This window comes from Microtus oregoni, unplaced genomic scaffold, assembly GCF_018167655.1.
Source record: "Microtus oregoni isolate MIOR12 unplaced genomic scaffold, Mior012 000070F_ref0000104, whole genome shotgun sequence".
Classification (NCBI taxonomy): Eukaryota; Metazoa; Chordata; class Mammalia; order Rodentia; family Cricetidae; genus Microtus; species Microtus oregoni.
In genome coordinates, this window is record NW_024543977.1 from 7,325,365 (window position 1) to 7,346,031 (window position 20,667).

The window sequence follows — 20,667 nt, forward strand, 5'->3', positions numbered from 1 at the left end:
AATTAGTTTCAACAATTGGTCTCAACTAATCATTCATTTACTTAACAGCCTGGGACAATTCAATATAAATGAAGTGTGAAAAAGCCCTGGGAGTAGGTAAAGAAGGCATTATGACTATTTCTGTTCCAAACCAGAACTAATTTTTTGGTAAATCATGATATTAAGGAAAGAAATGGTTTCACAGGCAAATAGTTGCTTTGTGATCTCATCAAGACGCCCACAGCGAAGAGGAAAACCCGACCACTGTGGTCTGGACATGGCACCCAGGTGTGTTGAGTTACTGCAGAAGCCTGGACTTGACATTACTGAAAGAATCTATTCTGATCTCTTGTGCCTTGGCAGGTGTCACCACAAACAGAACATGGGGCCCCCCTTCTCTTTGTGGCTTCATGCTACCTATGGCCACCTACTTTACCTATGTATATATAGAATATATTTTTGACTTTCCAAACTTATACTTACTAATTTATTATAATTAATACTTAATTTATAATATATATTTTAATTCATTCTGTTAGGAGTTTTCAGATGCTGATAGTTGGGACTGGGGTGGAGGGAGGCAGCTGAGACAGAGTTTCTCTCTGTAACTGTCTCAACTGTCTTGAAACTCCCTTTGTAGACCAGGCTGGCCTCCAACTCACAGAGATCCTCCTGCCTCCGTCTCCCTGAGGGCTGGGATTAAAGGCGTGTGCCACCCTGCCCAGCTAAGATTTTTTTTTTTCTGTTTCAAAAGGCTTTATTTTTATTTGGTCCAAGACTTGAGCTCCAGGGTGTTACAAAGCTGCCTAGTGGCTTCTTGAGAGGTTCCGGTGAAGGTCCTGAGGCGGGATGGTGCAGAACAGAGATAGGAGCCCCTCTGAAGGAGAGAGCTCCTAATCATGCTTGAGAGTGAGCTGCTCAAAGAGGTATATGCCCAGAGACGCCTGGGGCCCAGCAGCCAACCTGCGGAGGTTGGCCAGGTCGTTGCCCATCTTCTTGGTGACCTTCACCTCCTCATCCAGGAAGAGGTTTTCAAGGAAGTCACAGAGATGTGGATCAGTGCGAGCAGAGCCCGGGGACTGAAGATCCAAGAGGGCCTGGTTCAAGTTCTTCTCCAAGGCCAGGGCAGCTTCCATGTCCTCCTGGGTTTTATCCCACTCATCTTGAGATGACTTCTGCACATCCTGAAAGATGTCGGCCTCGGCGATCGTTCTGCAACTTGAGGAGACGCTCGGCGCCCTCGCGCTTCCCCTGGGCCAATTCGCGGAAGAAGTAGCCTACACCCTCCAGAGCCACATCATTCCGGTCAAAATAGTAGCCCAGCGAAAGGTAGGTGTAGGAGGCCCGCCGGTGAAGGTTGACGAGGCGGTTCACGGCAGCCTCCACTTTGGTGGAATAATTCTGACGAATCTAGGAAGTCATGGTTGAGACGCAGTCTGGAGCTACCGGCAAAGAGACGGTGGTCCCGGAGGCTGCGACTGCAGATGAGGACGGCGGAAGGTAACAAAGGGAGGCCCTGGATCTGTTCTGTTCAAACACTGCTGAAGCAAGACAGAGATCCACGGGATCTCCGAAGGCTGCTCCTGGCTAAAAATTTTAAAGACATTTTCTCCAATACTGTTAACTAGTCATATTCCCTTAGGATTCCTGGAAGCCTAACTGTGTTCATTGTGTTTTTCATTGTGGGTGTTAAGTGTCTTGCAAACCCAATTATGTATTTCTCTTTAGCATTTTTCCTTAACAACGCAAGTGACTTCCAGTTTGCTCAAATCAATCTATAAGAGCATGTATTAGAATTTTTGATGGTCCACTGTATTTTTATTTCTTGTAAATTTACCTAACATGAAAGAAAGCACATGATAACCAAAATAGAAACACAATAAACATTAGTTTGAAATAGTGCATGTGTACTAGGATCACAACATTATTGTTTTATGTGCAAATACAGTTCTGTATTAAGCATTCACACAAATGAAATATAGACCTTTCAAATTCTATAGAAGAAAATGGTCATTTAATGAGAAGCAAACACAGGTGTTCTGCTATGTTCTTTAATTCATGTCCCACTTTCTTAGCGACCCTGTCTGAACAGGAGTGTCTGCCATTAGTGCCTGGGTTCCTGACATCATCAATAGATGAGAATCAAGTCTCTTCAGAATCTGGAGGGAACATCCATGTTCTTGGAAAGTACTACCTGCTGTATCCCCACAACTTGGCTTCCTTAAACATGAATGTTTGCCACCACCACCCACTCAGCCCACCCTGTTAAGTAGGAACTGAACAGAGTTTAAAGTGTTCGTTTGTACTGGACCTGTAGCACCTAGTTTTCTCAAATTTATCAGAGAAATGATCATGGACTCTTTCTGCTGAAATGAGGTTCCTTTGGAGAAGTCAACACTGGAGTACAGATGGAGAAACCTGCACGGGTGATGAGAAGGTAGCCTGCCCACTCATGGGGTGAAAAGACCGAGACCCTTTAGCACTATGGTTAGCTTTGGGGCAGTGGATGGAAGAGGCAGCTCCTGTCTGTATGGTCTAGAAAGGTCTGGGTGTAGATGGGAGCAATCCCACTAGGAGAGAGGCAAAGGCTTGTGGAGCTAGGGCACGTTTGAAGTGTATTTGGGGAGTGTAAGGTAAAAGGGACAACTGGAGCATGAAAGCCAACCAATCACTGAGTACCTTAACTTTGAACCCAGAGTCAGTGAAAGGACCACACCCTGTATCTGAGACCTGGGCCAGGGAAAGAAACATCTTTATCCCTGAACCGGACTAAAGACACGTGCCCTGACTCTGAAACCAGTGTCAGAGAAACACACTTTGTCCCTAGACTCAGAGTCAGTGAAAGAAACATGCCCTGGTCCTAAGATTAGAGTCAAAAAGCTAAAAAGGACCAGTGAAAGAAACACAGTTTGGCCATGAAGTGAGAGCCATCTCTGCCCCTGGCCAGCTAAACTGACCAATTCCTGAGCAGGGAAAAGCTAACCAATCCCTCTTCTCCCCGGGAAAACTCCACCCCTAAAAAGCCCTATATAAGCCTCTCCACCTCTTCAGTTAAAGGCCGCTGGTAACCCCTCTCTGGCAGAGGTAGCCACTCTCCTGGACTCCTCCTTCCCAAATAAATCTCTTTCTCAAAAGAGTCTTGGGTGACGACCTTCGTTCCCTGGTGCAGACAAGAAGAACGTGGCTGGGACACCTCTAAGAGGACTGAGCTGAAAACCCTTGCTGAGACGCTCCCTAGGGGGCCTCCGCAAGGTGGAGCAGAATAGAAGAACCTTGCTAGGTATCTAATGTATACTATTTAAATCCGACATCATCTAGTCATTTGACCATATAGGAGGTAGACGGCTGTTGTATGAGTCTTACTTGTTTTATCACGTAAGTTTTGTTTTAATTTTTTATTCTCAGTGAAATACTTCAGCATTTTGTAGCATTTCCACCTGTGCTTTCCCCTTTCACAATGCTATAGGAAGTGGACATAGGTTTCCCCTTCACAGAGCTATAGGAAGTGCACATAGGTTTTAAGCACATTTTTCTCTTTAATTACTCTTGGTTTTACATTGCTTTATTTGAAGAACATTGGGGTGAATTTCACCCTAAATGACTTAAGTTACCAGACACCCCAGTTTTTCCTCTAATTTATGGTGATGTGTTAGTTGTGTGTCTGTTATTTTCATTGACTAAACACCTGGCAGGGAGTAACTTAAGAGACAGAGGAAGAGTGTTCATTTGGCTCCTGATTTGAGAGTTCACCATAGCAGGGAGATACTAGCCAGGGAGCATAAGGCTGCTTGGTCACACCAGGTCAGGAAGTAGAAAAAAGGCATTGCCACATTCCGCCAGCTTTCCCTTTCTGTTCTCTTTTGCTCTAGGATCCTGCACCATTGGATGGTGCTGCCTTCTCAGGGCTCATCTCTCCCCCTCAATTAATTTTCTCTGAATCTTCTGTCAACCTACACAGACCCCCTCTCTGTAAATGCCTTTACCAACACCCCGCTGCTGCCACTAGTCCCCTAGCTGTCTCTAACCCTAACCAAGTCGAAAATCAAAATTAGCCACCATGATCTACTATTCATTCCTGGAAGCAATGGATTAAAGGAGAAAAAATTATTTTGTCCTATGGCTACAGTTCAAGGTGAGGTGAGCTCTCTGCTTTAGGCCTCAGCTGAGGCAGAATACACCAGCACCGAGAACAGGAACTGAAGAGGCATCCAACCTGAGCATAGTTTAGCTTACTGTCAGTCTATCATCCCAGACAACTAAAACGAATATGAATTCCCAGAGAATATTGTGAACCACAGATTGGATGTCAGACTTTCTTGGGAGGAGACTCTGACAGGAATGTAGCCAGCCCGAGCATGGCAAGCATGGCTTTGGCAGGCCTTACCATTCTTCCCCACTCCCTCTGCTTTGCTAAAAGGGTTAAATTTCTAAAGCGGGTCACCAAGTGGAAAGGAAAAGGATCAGCTCAGGATCCCCAAGACCAAATTCTCAGCATAGCTAAGATTTATTTGCCCCAGATGTACAGAGAGCAGGGAATAAGAGACAAAAACAAGAGATAGAGGATAAGGGAGAAGAGACGGGAACAAGGGAGAGGGGAAGGGGTGTTTTTCCCGGAGGGCTTTTGTTCCCTTTCCTTACAGAGATGCTTGAGAAGAAAAGCATGCGTTGGCTATGACAGAAGTTTACAATGTGATATTTGGATGACCAGATAAAGCAAAGTATAACCTGTCAAACAGATGTCACAAAGACACCCGTCAAACCACATCTTTAAGCAAAATGGCTTTAAGTAAATGATGCTCCTGGCAACCCCTAAAACATGCCAGGGCTTTATCTGCAGGTTTGAGGTACTTGGTGGATGCTGGCTCAGAGTTATGATTTAGTAAATATGAAAACGGACTCACCACTACATGCATGAATTTTTAGAAATAAGTTTTCTTCTTAATGTAGATTCTGAAAGCCTTTTTGAAAAGCAGGTTGTAGAACAAATGAAGAAGCAATGGGGCTTGAAGAAAATCGCTGTGATCTATTTACAGAAAAAAATAAAAATGTGGACTATAAATTTAGCAGCGTCGGGGAGGAGCTGTCAGAAGGAAGCTATGCAAGGCCACAGTCACCGCAAGAAAAGGTGACAGGGACAAAAGGGTCCTGTAACTTAAAGTATACAATGCCAGTTCTATTGCACAAATGTAGTGGCGTCTTGTCATTGTAGACTTAACATGTGGAGTTCTTCAGGGGAAAACATGATCGTCTAGGTGCAGACTTCTTAGAAATAATACAACACTTTGTCCACCATGTTTGATTATAATGTAGGGAGTATTCTTCCAAATCACAGCTTAATGTCTGCATAGACACTCATTAGATTTTGCTAATAATGAAATTTAATAGTTTGAGGGGTTTTGTATTTTAATTAATGCTGCAAAGAAAAGCATTTTAAAATCTTTATTGTTTTCTTGTGGGTTTTAGTGTGTGTCACTAGAACGTTATGCTATTTTTTTTGCATCCTTTCACAACTATTTCATCCATTGTATGTACTTTTCCGAATTCACATAGCAACCAAAGAAAAGCTAGATTGAAGTTAAATTAATTCCAAGGAGTTAAATTATATTCATTATCTCTAACTTTTCTTTTTAAAAATGTTTATTTTTAAAAATTAGCTCACAGAGTAGCTGGGTTCCTGTGTAACTTTCTTCATGTTGACTGGCTTTCCTTTCTCATCATCTCCCTGCCCTTCCTTCCTGTGTGTTTGGCTTCCAATATTCTCCCTTCCATTTTCTTCCATCATTTCCAGACCCCTTTTCCTAAAACCTCTTTCCTCTCCTTTCTTATGAATCCCTTCCTATTTTCTGTTTTTATCCATATTCTCTCTGAATCCACATTTTTTTTTTATTTAACAGTTAGAGGCTTGGATCTTTGTGTAAGGTAGAATACATAATGTCTGTCATTATAGGTCTAGGTTTCTTCAATATAATGTTTTCCGGTTCCTTTCATTTTCTTGCAAATTTCATTTTTCTTTAGACATACATAATATTCCATTGCATATATGTGTAATATTGAGTTGGAACTGTCACTCCCAGCCTGCCAAGCATGTGGACTCCAGCTCCCAGCCTGCCACTTGCTGACCCCACAGGATGTTAAAGGTCATGCGGGAAAGAGGAGCACAAGGTTTTGGGTTTGCATGCATGCTCCCTCTCTCTTTCCCTCCCATTCTCTCCCAGCCACCCGGGAGTGTGCTTTCTATTAAACACGGGCATTTAATTTGGTTTGATCTGGTCTGACTGGAGTTCTTTGTGTCGGTTGAGCCACTCGTCTTAAGATTTTTCCTAACAATATGTACATTTTCATTATCTGTATGCCTGCATTACTCTCTATGGTACAGTTTATGCTACTGTATGGTTCACGAGCTGGGCAAGGGCCTGGAGATTAAGGAACACAAGAGAAATGGGTCACCTATGAAGAGAGAATGCCGAATGCTGTTTATTCAAGCTTAGAAAAAAACCTTACATACCAAACTGCTGCACAATGGAAATCACCCCGCAGGCAGGTGAGAAATTATCAGACCCAAGAGAGAGTAAAGAATGGCCCTGTAGCTAACCACCAATGGGGGCAGAAGGAGCACAGGAACAAACAGGATGTTTTGCTGGAAACTGCATCCTATCCTCAATATGAGCCCTGGGAGGAGGGGTAGACCTGTGGGCCCTACGATTATCAGTCTTCTGCTGATGCACATCTGGGTTGACTTCATTTTTTAGCTATTTAGAGCACCAATGAACGTGGATGGTCAGATATATTTGTAGTAGATACCTTTGGGTAGATGCTGTATTTTTAGTATTTTGAGAGGCTTCCACACTGATTCCCCATCCAGTCTTCTACTATATTCTATTAGCTTATATGTCTGTTTTCATGCTGATATCATGACTTTTTTTTATCACTATGGCTCTGTAGTATAGTTTGAGGTCAAAGCCTCCAGCTGTGTTCTTTCTGTCAGAAGTTGTTTTGATTATTTGTGGTTTTGGTGTTTCCATGTGAATTTTACATTTTTCCCCTAGGTCTGTAAAGAATGTTCCTGGAATTTCGATGAGGATTGCATTGATCTGTAGGTTCCTGGAATTTTGATGAGGATTGTATTGATCTGTAGGTTCCTGGAATTTTGATGAGGATTGCATTGATCTGTAGGTTCCTGGAATTTTGATGAGGATTGCATTGATCTGTAGGTTCCTGGAATTTTGATGAGGATTGCATTGATCTGTAGGTTCCTGGAATTTTGATGAGGATTGCATTGATCTGTAGGTTCCTGGAATTTTATGAGGATTGCATTGATCTGTAGGTTCCTGGAATTTTATGAGGATTGCATTGATCTGTAGGTTCCTGGAATTTTATGAGGATTGCATTGATCTGTAGGTTCCTGGAATTTTGATGAGGATTGCATTGATCTCTAGGTTCCTGGAATTTTAATGAGGATTGCATTGATCTCTAGGTTCCTGGAATTTTATTAGGATTGCATTGATCTGTAGGTTCCTGGAATTTTGATGAGGATTGCATTGATCTGTAGGTTCCTGGAATTTTGATGAGGATTGCATTGATCTGTAGGTTCCTGGAATTTTGATGAGGATTGCATTGATCTGTAGGTTCCTGGAATTTTATGAGGATTGCATTGATCTGTAGGTTCCTGGAATTTTGATGAGGATTGCATTGATCTCTAGGTTCCTGGAATTTTAATGAGGATTGCATTGATCTCTAGGTTCCTGGAATTTTATTAGGATTGCATTGATCTGTAGGTTCCTGGAATTTTGATGAGGATTGCATTGATCTGTAGGTTCCTGGAATTTTGATGAGGATTGCATTGATCTGTAGGTTCCTGGAATTTTGATGAGGATTGCATTGATCTGTAGGTTCCTGGAATTTTGATGAGGATTGCATTGATCTGTAGGTTCCTGGAATTTTGATGAGGATTGCATTGATCTGTAGGTTCCTGGAATTTTGATGAGGATTGCATTGATCTGTAGGTTCCTGGAATTTTGATGAGGATTGCATTGATCTGTAGGTTCCTGGAATTTTATGAGGATTGCATTGATCTGTAGGTTGCTTTTGGTAGCACAGACACTTTCACAGTCTTAGTTCTGTCATTCCAAGACTCTGCAAAGGCTTCCCGTCATCTACTATCTTTTTAGGTTCTTGTTTCAGTGTCTTAAAGATTTCAGTGTAAAAGTCTTTTAACTTCATGGTTAAGTTTATTCTTTTTTTGTTTGTTTATTTTTTTTGTTTTGTTTTTCAAGACATAGGGTTTTTTTTTTTGTTTTGTTTTGTTTTGTTTTTTGTTTTTGTAGTCCTGGTTGTCTTGAAACTCCCTCTGTAGACTAGGCTGGTCTCAAACTCATAGACTATATAATGACATCTTCTTTCCACAAACTAAAAATAAATTGACATCTCTAAATATCAAGAAAATGTATATTAATTCCCAATTTCACAAACAAATTATGAAATGAGCATTCTTTTTGAGCTAGAAAGTGTTTGAAGTGGATGCGTGTTTCTGGTACTGCTCTGGGTTCACCCCAGGCCTTGCGCCAACTAACAGGCTCAGGCTCACCCCAGATGTAGTTTTAGTCTTAAAAAGCAAGAAGAAGAAATGCTGCCTACATAGCACCTCTCCCTCACACATAGATAAAAGTAATTCAAATTTCTGTGCTGAAAATGTATCATTTTTATTGTTAATTAGTAATCTCTACTGTTCAAAATGATATTTCAAAAGGTTTATAAATTCTATAATAAGACACAAGATGAACTGAAAATGCCATAGAAAGCATGTTTAACAATGCAGTAGCATCTGGGTGTGGAGAACACACTGTACTCTCAGCACATGAGGTCAATCTGAGCTACAGATTGAAATCCTGTGTAAAACATTGTCCAAAACTGTCTCAAACACTATGTGGTAGTAGATACTAGATTTTATGGCCCGCTCTGAGTGTTAGTAATGCATGGTGTTTGAAAAATACCTCAAAGTAGTCAACATAATGTTTTGTAAAGATAGAATTTTATTTCTAGTAAAGTTATAAACTGGTTCACTATTATATAAACTTGTCTATAAAATGGCAAACAGTGATATTTTTAGTTTTTGGTTTTGTGTTGGAGCTTTGTTCTTTTGAGATAGTATCTCTCTACACAACCCGGGCTGTTCGAAAACTCACTACATAGACCAAGCTGTAATTAAATGGTTAGACTGAGGAGATGTGTAGAAAAGAACTTTGAAGTTGCCACTTTTCTTGGAAATCCATAATATTAAATAGAATTAGTAAGAAGAGAAACTTATCCATTGGCAGAATGCTTACATCCAAGTGTACGTCTTTCAGAAAAGTTCTAAGTGAGAAATGAACAAAATTGTACTGGATAGCAATTAACATATGAATAATCAGATAATTTCAATAAAAACATCTTTAACTGCAAATTTGCCTCACAGGAAGAGATAGATGCACAGTTGCCTTCTAGCAACATAGAAAACTTGAGAACTGAAATACAGCAATACCTAGAGAAACTTAATGTGACACAACCTGACAGGTGTCCTTGGGCAGAAACTGAGGAAAAACTTGGAATGAAGTGAATTAATATTTGGTAAAATCTCATATTTCTAACTTTGTTTCATAAATACAGCATATAATACTGCCTCGATTTGACACATATAGCTGTGTTTTGCCTATGGACAGGGATATAACCTGAGAAATGTGATGTTAGGCAATGTCACTTGAGGAAAGACCATAGTCCTGTGCTCACACAAACTCGGTGCTCGCACAATCCCGTCTCTACCACAGCACTTTATCCAGCAGTCTTGTGGGACCACTGTGTACACGTGGTCCATGGTAGGCCAGAACATTCCAAGGCATTGTGAAATTACCTGGCGCAAGTTAGAAGGAAACAGGGAACATGCAACAAACTTGCTTAGGAGTTTATTAGAGGGTGTGTGTATAGGCCTGGGGTAGTCAGTGTAGAGAGAGAGATGGTGAGTCCAGCTTTTAAAAGCTGCCTAGTGCATGCACACAGGGAGTTGACATGGCTACGTCATGTACAAATGACAGGGCTCATGCATGTGCACGAGGGCTTAACTGAGTCATACGTGAATGATGCAATCGCGCATGTGCATGGGTCACACTGGGTCCCTGGGCAGGTAGGCACTTCTGCACATGTGTGGCCCTTGAACCCAGAACTGTAAGCCTTATTATTGTGGCTGAAATCAAAACATTCCACCGTTTTGTTTACTATAAAAATATGGGGAGGGCTGGAGAGATGGCTCAGAGGTTAAGAGCATTGCCTGCTCTTCCAAAGGTCCTGAGTTCAATTCCCAGCAACCACATGGTGGCTCACAACCATCTGTAATGAGGTCTGGTGCCCTCTTCTGGCCTGCAGGCATACACACAAAACAGAATATTGTATACATAATAAATAAATAAATAAGTAAATATTTAAAAAAAATATGGGGAGTTTGGGATATTTAATGGTTGGGAATGGGGTGTTGTAAGGTATCTCGTGTCTGCTTCCTGCTGATTTTGTAGGCATTGGAGAGTTGAGATGCTTGACCATGTCCTGGGATGGCTGATTACTTTTGTGTTTTTTTTCCAGGCTCTGTGGAACAGGCTGTCTGGCAGCTTGGACCTCGCAAGATGCTGGAAAGGCAGAAAATTATGTCTGGAAAATATTTTAGATCTTGGTGTTTAAGGGAGGAGAGTCCCAGGATGGACGATGGAGGGGTATTTAGGGGGTGGAGGAGGGAATTTCCCAGGGGTTCCTGAGACCAGGATTGATAAGGGAAGAATTAAATGATACTTATTCTGGGCGAGTCTGGTTTGTTTACATAGGTCCAATTGGCTCCCTGGAGCATATAAAAAACATTTGAAAATAAATAAATTTTAGACATATTAAAAATTTATGATTACAATAATATAATGTTGGAATGGAAGACAGTGGAGAGGAGGGAGGAAAAGAAGGGGGAATTATTAGAAAGGGGAATGATTAGACCCCTCAGTGTTTTACCTGAAGTAAATCTCAAGGCACTTGTTTTCCTTTAACATCATGGTATTACCTTAACATCCAGCAGGAGACACTGCTGGAGTTAGTGATAAATCTGTATGTTAAAGTCTGTTTTGTGAGTTTTTGGAGTTTGGTGCTATGAATGTCCTCAAATTTGTTATTGTTTCTTACCACCTGGGTTTTCGGCAATCCTTGTACCTCTGGCTCTATCTTTAATGATGGTCCCTGTAATAACAACTGAGTGGTTAATCTGGAAATTTAAGCATGACATTGGAGATACAGAGAAGCTGTTTTTGGCATAGGAGAGTTGAGTACAGTGATGAAACTTTATTTTTCTGGAACTGGAGAAAAAGTGGCTGAGCTTGGTGTGCTCTGGAACTTAAGGGAGCAGGGCCCTGTTTGAGTTACCATATATGAGGGGTATCTTGATCTGCAAGAGAAAAAGGTTTAAGATGAGACAGGTGGATCCAATGAGGCAACTGTGGGAGTTACAAGAATTACTTTAAAGGGGCCTTGACATTTAGGGGAAAAGGGCGAAGGGCATTGGACTGCGAAGAGAATAGTACCTGATCTCCTATTTTAATCAGCGCTGGGCATGGATTGGCACATGGTTGAGGGAATGAGTAGTTGGTAAAATCCCGTAATAGGGAGCAAAGATGGGTAACAGGGGAGTAAGCAGGTGATCAGAAAGGGGAGAGGTTTTGGGTGAGAAGCTGGGGGTTAAAGCCAGCCACCTATACATGAGTTCAAAGGGTGAGATGAAAAGGGGGATTTGGGGAAGTGACCTAAGCCTAAGAAGGGCCAAAGGCAAAGTTTTACCAAGAACATTTTTTAAGGAACGGTTAGTTTGTTTCTTGAAGATTGAGAAGGGTATGGAATATAAAAATGCCAGGGAATGTTAAGAGCCTTATATAAAGTTTGAGAGATCTGGGAGACAAACTCTGGGCCATTATATGACTGAAGAGAAGTTGGAATTGCAAATTGGGGGATAATTTCTTGGAGAAGAACATTGGAAACTGTCTGGGACCTCTTGTTAGTGGTGGGAAATGCGCAGGCCACCCAGACATGGTATCCACCAAAACCAAAAGATATTTAACTCTTCTGACTGTGGGCATATGAGTAAAATCAAACTACAAGTCAGTTCCCAGAAGAGAGTCTTTGGCATGGTGGGTGGGAAAAGGGAAGCTACAATATTTGGTCTTGGGATCTGACTTTTGACAGATTTCACAAGAGACAGTGATAGCTTTTAAAAACTCTAAGTCCTCAGGGATAGGTTAGAGCTGAGCCTTGACAAAAAGAAACAGAGCTTTGTAATTAGGATGAAAGAACTGATGTAGGTAGGACAGGACTTGCCGGATGTCAGGGGTGCCTGTGAGAATATGTGCTGTACTATATGAACTCCCTGAGGTGATTGAGGTATATTTGGGCTCTGGACTCTTGCTGTTCTAACTGCTTGGTCAGTCTGGTGAAGGAAAAGATATTTTGAGATTGAGAGCTGAGAGGAATAGAGAAATAAAAAGCATCCTTAAGATCTAGAACTAAGAATTGGGAGGTTCCTGGAGGGGATAGTGTAAAGATGTGTGTAAGGGTTAGGTACTACAGGATGAAGAGGGACCACTGTGGAGTTAATGAGTGGGAAGTCTTGAACCAGGTGGTAGGTTCTCTTAGGTTTTTTAACAGCAAGTATAGGGGTGTTAAAGAGAGAGAAGGTGGGGCGAGGGAGTTTTTTCTTAGAAGGTCAGAGATAATAGGCTTAAGTTCCCTAAGGCTCTGGAGAGAAAGAGGATACTGAGCCTGGGTAATGTACTTAGCAGGGTCTTTTTTTTTTATATTTATTTATTATGTATACAATATTCTGTCTGTGTGTAGGCCTTCAGGCCAGAAGAGGGCACCAGACCCCATTACAGACAGTTGTGAGCCAGCATGTGGTTGCTGGGAATTGAACTCAGGACCTTTGGAAGAGCAGGCAATACTCATCCGTGGCCAAACCTAAAAGGTCAACTTGGAAATGTTCTGTGTTTGATGTCTCCATGCTACAATGTACACAAAGACAATCAACTGCCCAATGTCCTTCCATATGGCGTCTTGAAAAAGGTCTCGTGGGACCAAGAAGAGGATTTTCCTTCATATCTTGAATGACCTCTGACAGCCTATTATAGTTTACTGGCTTGAGGGCAGCCTTACAGAGACCTGGCAGAAGGCCAGTCAAAACTGGTCCCTAGCTAAAATCCCACCTGGGGTGTTGTGATTCCAACCCAGGGACCATCTCTGCCCCCACCCACAGGGTGTGTGTGTTCCATGTGTTTGGTGAACTTTGTCTGCATATAGTCTGGCCTGCTCCCAAACTTGCCTGTGCTCTGCAGGAAGTAGGATATTAGATAGGATCATATAGATATCATGAAAGGTGAGCCTATAAGACTGGGACTTCGAGTTTAGAGTTAAAGGTTTGGATATAAGGAAACTCCTTCCATTTACCTGTGTACTGACAGTAGTTAGAAAGTTCCCATAGAATGTCAGGATCAAAGGTGCCATTAGGTGGCCACTTTAAATTGTTATCTAAATTGTAACGAGGTCATTTTTTGAACAATTGAACAAAGATAGACAAGTGTGGGAATCTGTAAGTAGAGTATTAAAACCTAGGGTTTTAGGGCCTCTAAGAGGCATCCTGGGAGGAGGCTGGATTGATAATCTTGGATGGCTTGCTACCCATAGCTGAAACCGTGAAAACCTGTGAAAATGGTGACACCACAAGGCTTATAAGCAGACATCTCCTCACTATAGGTGGGGTTTGACAGCAGCGAACCCTGCAGGGCTTGTAGCAGAGCGTCCTCTACCTACAGGTGGGGTGTCAAAGCCTGACAGATGTCCTGACAGATGGCTCTGGTCAGGGCCACTCGATGGCCAGAGAGGCCATGCCAGGGACCACTGATGAGTGGTCTGAAAAAAAAAAGAAAAAGAAAAGGAATAAAGGAAAAAGAAAAATCTGAGGGACCCTGGGCTCCAGTCATGGAAGGACCAACTCTGGGTCTTCCAAACATGATTTTAGTTAAGGGAAGCAATTCAGAGATGAATGTCAGTGAAGGGCTCAACAGTAGCCATAAAGACCATGGTTGGGTATTCCCTCCCACCCCGTTTCTAAAAACACTAGATGATTGCTGGGAACTCAATGGTCAATTCCTTGGGTTCAGAGAAATTATGAAGCTGATCAGAATGGGGGAAACTCACCAATTGAATCAGGTGGTGTGCATAGAAATCATGTTCAGACAGATGGAACACGTGGTTGTTGTGGAAAAAATACCCGGTTCTGGATCCCGACCCTCGGAGAGGAGCTTGGGGCAGGAGAGCTTCCCAAGCCTCACAGAACCAATAAAATTAACTGGCGTGAGTAAGAAGGAAACACAGAACACGTAACAAACCTGTTTAGGAATTTATTAGAGGGGGCATGTATAGGCCTGAGGAAGTCAGTGTCCATTTCTTTTATATTTTCCAATTTTGTGGAGTACAGGCTTTTGTAGTAAGATTCTCTGAATTTCCTCAGTGTCTCTTGTTATGGTCCCCTTTTCATTTCGGATTTTGTTAATTTGGGTGTTCTCTTTCTGTCTTTTGATTAGTTTGGATAGTTGTTTGTCAATCTTGTTGATTTTCTCAAAGAACCAGCTCTTTGTTTCATTGATTCTTTGAATTTTTTTCTGTGTTTCTATTTTGTTGATTTCAGTCCTCAGTTTTATTATTTCCAGTCTTCTACTCCTCCTGGGTGAGTCTGCTTATTTTTTTTTTTTCAGGTACGCTGTTAATTCTCTAATCTGAGATTTCTTGGTTTTCTTTATGTGGGCACTTAGTGCTATGAACTTTCCTCCTAGTACTGCTTTCATAGTGTCTCATAGGTTTGGATATGTTGTGTCTTCATTTTCATTGAATTAAAGGAAGATTTTAATTTCTTTCTCTATTTCTTTTTTGACCCAGAGGTGGTTCAGTAGTTGACTGTTCAGTTTCCATGAGTTTGTAGGCTTTCTAGGGGTAGTATTGTTGTTAAATTCTAACTTTATTCCATGGTAATCCGATAAGACACAGGTGGTTACTCCATTTTTTTTTGTATCTGTGGATGTTTGCTTTATTACTGAGTATGTGATCAATATTCAAGAAGGTTCCATAAGGTACTGAGAAGACGGTATATTCTTTCCTGTTTGGGCGGAATGTTCTATAGATGTCTATTAAGTCCATTTGATTCATTACATCTGCTAGTTCTCTTATTTCTCTCTGGTTGATCTGTCCATTGGTGAGAGAGGAGTGTTGAAGTTTCCTACTATTAGTGTGTGGGGTTTGATATATGATTTGAGTTTTAGTCATGTTTCTTTTATATACATGGGTACTTTTATATTAGGAGCATAAATATGCATGATTGAGACTTCATCTTGATGAATTGTTCCTATTATGAGTATAAAGGGTCCTTCTCCATCTCTTCTGACTGATTTTAGTTTGAAATCAAGTTTGTTAGATATTAAGATAGCCACACCACTTGTTTCTTAGGTCCATTTGATTGGAAAACCTTTTTCCAACCCTTTTCTCTGAGAAAGTGTCTGTCTTTGAGGTTGAGGTGTGTTTCTTGTAAACATCAGAATGTTGGGTCCTGTTTTTGTATCTATTCCCTAATTGACTGACATTTGTCTAGGGGTGTCCTGGTGAATGTGTGCTGGCAGGTAATCCTATCTACAACAGTTGGAACATTAAAAATTTTCTTTGGATGATCTGTTCTTGGGTGGTTCCTGGGTAATCACAGTTTGTGGTTCTTCCTGCAACCAGGTATTGCCTTGGGGTAAGCTACTGAGACTCAGGCCCCCATTAACATGGTTGGGTCCCACTGTTCCTATTCAGTTTATCATAGCTGAGTCCTACACTTTCTCCTTCACAAGCACAGATGACAGGACGCAATCATGAGTCCTGCTTGCCTGTGGTTTTAAGGAGGTATTATTGGGACCTAAGACCATCAAGAGCTAACAGATTTTTCCAGGGCAGCGGCCAGCCTACTAGGCCCTGTAGCTCTAATCTTTTGAGTACAACCAAATTGAAATTATAATCCTAGATGTCCTGTTTGGTTCTGTGGTCCTGCATAAAGAACCAAAATGTCTTTTTTTTATTGTAGGACAATTTTAATTAATAAATTCATTAATTGACAACTGTGGGCCTATTTTCCTGGTATATCAATGGGCACTATAGGAAGTCATTTTGTCCTTCATGCCAGGAAATTCCCCCTTGTTTTAGTATTTCAACCTGTTTTGGGCAGGGAGCATGGGACAACATGTTCCTTTCTGCAACTACTTCAAGCTGACATTGGGGCATTGTTATCAGGGCCCAAGTAGGTTGAAAGATTAGCCAAAGGTAAGGAGGGAGACTATGTTGAAGGGTCAGGGAGCATTCATATCAGCTGGACTGGTCCACATCATTTTTCAGCAAGTCCAAAGCTCACAGTCCTTCAGAGATGGTTGTAGTCAGCAACTGATGCTTAGATGTGTCTGCCAGCCAAGTGGAAGCCTATTGAGATAAGTTTAAACTAGGAACAGAAGTTAAAATTTTTGTACTTAAAGAAAAATAATACATTTGAAACTTTTAGGCTCATATTTGATGTGGGAGGGTCATCTGTCTAGTGTTACTTTGATTGGTTAATAAAGAAACTGCCTTGGCCTTTTGATAGGACAGAAAATTAGGTAGGTGGAGTAAACAGAACAGAATGCTAGGAAGAAGGGAAGTTAGGCAGACTCCATGCCTCTCCTCTCCAGAGAGAGCCACCATGGAGCCAGCCACCAGGTCAGACATGCTGAATCGTTCTCGGTAAGTACACAGATTATTAGAAATGGGATAATCAAGACGTGAGAGTTAGCCAGTGAGAGGTTAGAGATAATGGGCCAGGCAGTGTTTAAATGAATACAGTTTGTGTGTTGTTATTTTGGGTGCAAAGCTAACCATGCAGGAGCTGGGCGGGACGAAAAGCAGGCCTGCTCGCCTCGTCACTACAAATGGCACCCAGACATGGATAACTGAAGCCCCAGAAAGCCTGAGAAAGCTTGGGAAAGAATAGAGAAAAGCATGTTTTCTTGGTAGCAGCAGTTTTTCAGGTCTGCCCTGCTTGCTAGAGGCAAGCAAGCACTCTCGTCTAAGAGAGGCTTCCTGACTCAGCTTTAGCTGCAAAACCTTGCAGCTCTTTTAAGAGGCCCTGCCACGAAACACTTAAATGGTGTTGATGAAAAGATGAATGCATGCTTTTTAGTTTTCAGCCATATCAGGAAAAAAGCTGTGCCATTTTAAAATGCCAGCTTTCTGGGCTGTCCTGCCAGGGCAAACTCTGACTCTTTCAGACAGGCAGTTTGACTGAGTGTGGTCTGTGAGCAGAATGCTGCATCTTGCTTGCTGGCAGGGACCTTGAAATTCCATAGAGTTGTGGCAATAAAAATGGCTCCAATGGTACCTCCGCCATGAGGCTGGAAATCTAAAGAATGAGCTGGATCTAGCCATCAAAGCCATGGCTTTAATCCTCTCCATAAAGACTCATGTGGTCAGAAAAAGAGAGATATACAGTAAAGAGAGATTTAAAGACAAAGAAAACCTCTAAATGGTTTACAGTGTGTTAAAAATATATGAAGGTGGCCAGGTGGTGGTGGCGCACGCCTTTAATCCCAGCACTCGGGAGGCAGAGGCAGGCAGATCTCTGTGATTTCGAGGCCAGCCTGGTCTATAAAAGCTAGTTCCAGGACAGGAACCAAAAGCTATGGATAAACCCTGTCTCGAAAATCAAAAAAAAAAAAAAAAAAAAAAAAATTGAAGGCTAAAAGTTAAAGTTCTTTAAAGTAAAAAAGAAAAAAAAAAGGAGTTGTTGGATGTGGTAGTACACACCTTTAATCCCAACACTTGGGAGGCAGAGGCAGTTTGACCTCTGTGACTTCAAGATGTGGTAGGACACACCTTTAATCCCAGTGCCTGGGGGGCAGAGACAGACTGATCTCTCAGAGTTCAAGGACAGCCTGGTCTATAGAGTTATTTCAGAACAAAGATATACAGAGAACCTGCCTCAAAAAATAAAAGTAAAAATAAATGAAATAGAGGTTAAAATAAAGCCACACAAAGATGGAAAATACACAGAGAATCTTGATACTGTATGCTATTATGCTCTCTTTGAATTGTTTGAATACTGAGGAAGGAGCAACAGCTGCTAAAAAATATTTGTTTATAAATGCTGCTGAACTAATCCAAGATAGATATTTTAAAATTACCTTGACTTCAAAATTTGGATCTAAGGTTATGATGCCTTGGAAAAGTTCTTCTTTTGTTTTCACAGATGATACCCTGTGGATTGCATCTATCCTAATATGGTATGATAGACCACACCCTCCTGATTACCGTGAACACCCTCAAAAAATTACTTCACTCAACTGCCGACTGAGATGAACCTGGCACACAGGTTACACCATGAAAGATCTGATTAACAGTGCCCCCATTGAGCATGAAACAGTTTGGAGAGAAAAAACTGTGCCCATATTCCCAAATAATGTTTATAAATGTTCTTTTACATTTAAAGGGGGATATGATATAGATATGAATAATTTACATTGATATGCTTTAGTGATTTAAATTTATGGTCAATTTTATTATATGTATATGTATTTCTGATCTTGACTAAGGTATTGTGATTGTGTAGTTCATTTAAAAATATAATGTTTAATTAGGCAATATAGGTTGTTAATGGATAATCATCAATAACAGTCAAGCTTGTAGTCATATTAGTTAGATTTTCTGGATATATAGAGATATATTTCAGTTAAATAGGCATTTTTCATTTCTTTCAAAGACTACAGAATATGGCATTTAATGTTTTAATAACTTAGGGCTTTTCGTGACAATGAGACACGTCTGCTCCTGGCAGCATCAATCTACTTCAAGAGGAAGATGGGCATCAAAGAGGCTCCTTATGGAGTTTGATAGTCATTTGGGCAAGAAACTGCTCTTGCTTGGACTATTGCATAAACTGGACACCGAGAACCCTCAGAGAGAGGACTGCTAAACTTGCCTAAAGGTGAGATGGTCTTTCAGGGTTCCTGATTCATGAAAGAGTCTGTGAGACATTCTACAGGACATAGCAGAAAGTGACTGAACTGTCTTTGGAATTTCCTGCTTCATGGAAATGTCTCTGGATACTATGGGCCTGTAGGCCAAAGATGGAGGCCCCAACGGTACAGAGGAACTTTGGGTGACTGTCCAGGCAGTGAGATGTCTCTGTCATTTCTAGAGATTTGGAAGTTGCGTACTTCTTTTTTACTTAGGTAATATTATATCCTTCTGGAGTCTTTGATGGAATTGAAGAATGGTTAGTTATAGTTATAGTTTTCCTTTGTTATGGTAAAAGATAAAATAGATCTAAATATTGTAATTGTAATATTTGCTTGATAACTATTTTGTTATATGTAATTTTACTATGTTAAATGAAAGCCTTTCTTTTTGTTTAAACAGAAAAAGGGGAAATGATGGAGGAGGGTCATCTGGCTATCTGTTGTTTCATTGGTTAATTAATAAAGAAAACTGCTTAACCTGATAGGTTAGAACATACGTAGGTGGGGAAGACAGAACAGAATGCTGGGAGGAAGAAGGTAGTGATGCAGACGCCATACCTCTCCTCTCCAAGGCAGACATGATGAAGCTCCAACCCAAGATGGACGTAGGCTAGAATCTTCCCGGTAAGCCACCACTTTGTGGTGTTACACAGATTATTAGAAATGGGTTAATCATGATGTGAGAGTTAGCCAGTAAGAGGATAGAGCTAATGGGCCAAGCAGTGTTTAAAAGAATACAGTTTCTGTGATTATTTCAGGTGTAAAGCTAACCATGTGGGAGCTGGGCAGGACAAAAAGCAGGCCTGCTTGCCTCCACACTACAGACAGAAGACAAACGGACACAGAACAATGTCCATCCACAGTTCACTTGAACTGCAAAGTGCTGACCACTGGGAAAAGCTGCCTTTCATCTAAGCTGAAGATCTCTTGATGTGGACAAAATCACTGGAATCTACAGCCTAGATGCTCAGGTCAAGGTAGGCCTGTCTTTCTACAGATTTCTCAGCCCACAGGATCTTTTGGAGCCTGGCAGGCCCTACACTAAACAGCAAAAGGCAAATGCAACCTTTAGCAATCATGGAGGACCCTAAAGAGTAGCTCTGGGTGCCAACCAAATAAGTTCTCTGTCATTCTTTAATCAGTAATTCAAGTAAAAAATTTATACTTCTCAAAGATCTCTGATACAGTTTGATAGCTGAGAGGTTTTGCCAGTCTTAAAAAAAAACCTCACCAAGCAAATTTCAGATCAAATTTCTCTCTCATAATGCCTTCCATAGTCTTAAAAATACTTTTCATTGTACAAAAATATGTCACAAAAATATGTGTGTGTCTAAAACTTCTGTTTTCACAAACCCAAAAAATTCTTGTGAGTTCCAGGGAGCCGAATTAAAGAATCCACCTTAAACAGGTCAGATACAACCCCCCCTCAATTCCCTGGTCCTAAAATTTTTTTCCCCTTAATTTAACTTTGTTCTTTGTTCTGCCAATACTTTAAACAGGTATAAGAGACACCAGACATTTCCATGCCACAAACACCAGACTAGCTATTCCAGGATGTGGCCAGCACCCAGCTTTCTCA

At 41.2% G+C, this 20,667-nt stretch overlaps 2 pseudogenes; one reads left to right on the forward strand and one right to left on the reverse strand.

The window, feature by feature from the left end:
- Positions 1-872: 872 nt before the first annotated feature.
- Positions 873-1,401, reverse strand: LOC121440762 (annotated as a pseudogene).
- The window catches only part of LOC121440713, a 73,422-nt pseudogene continuing 54,154 nt past the window's right edge, over positions 1,400-20,667 (forward strand).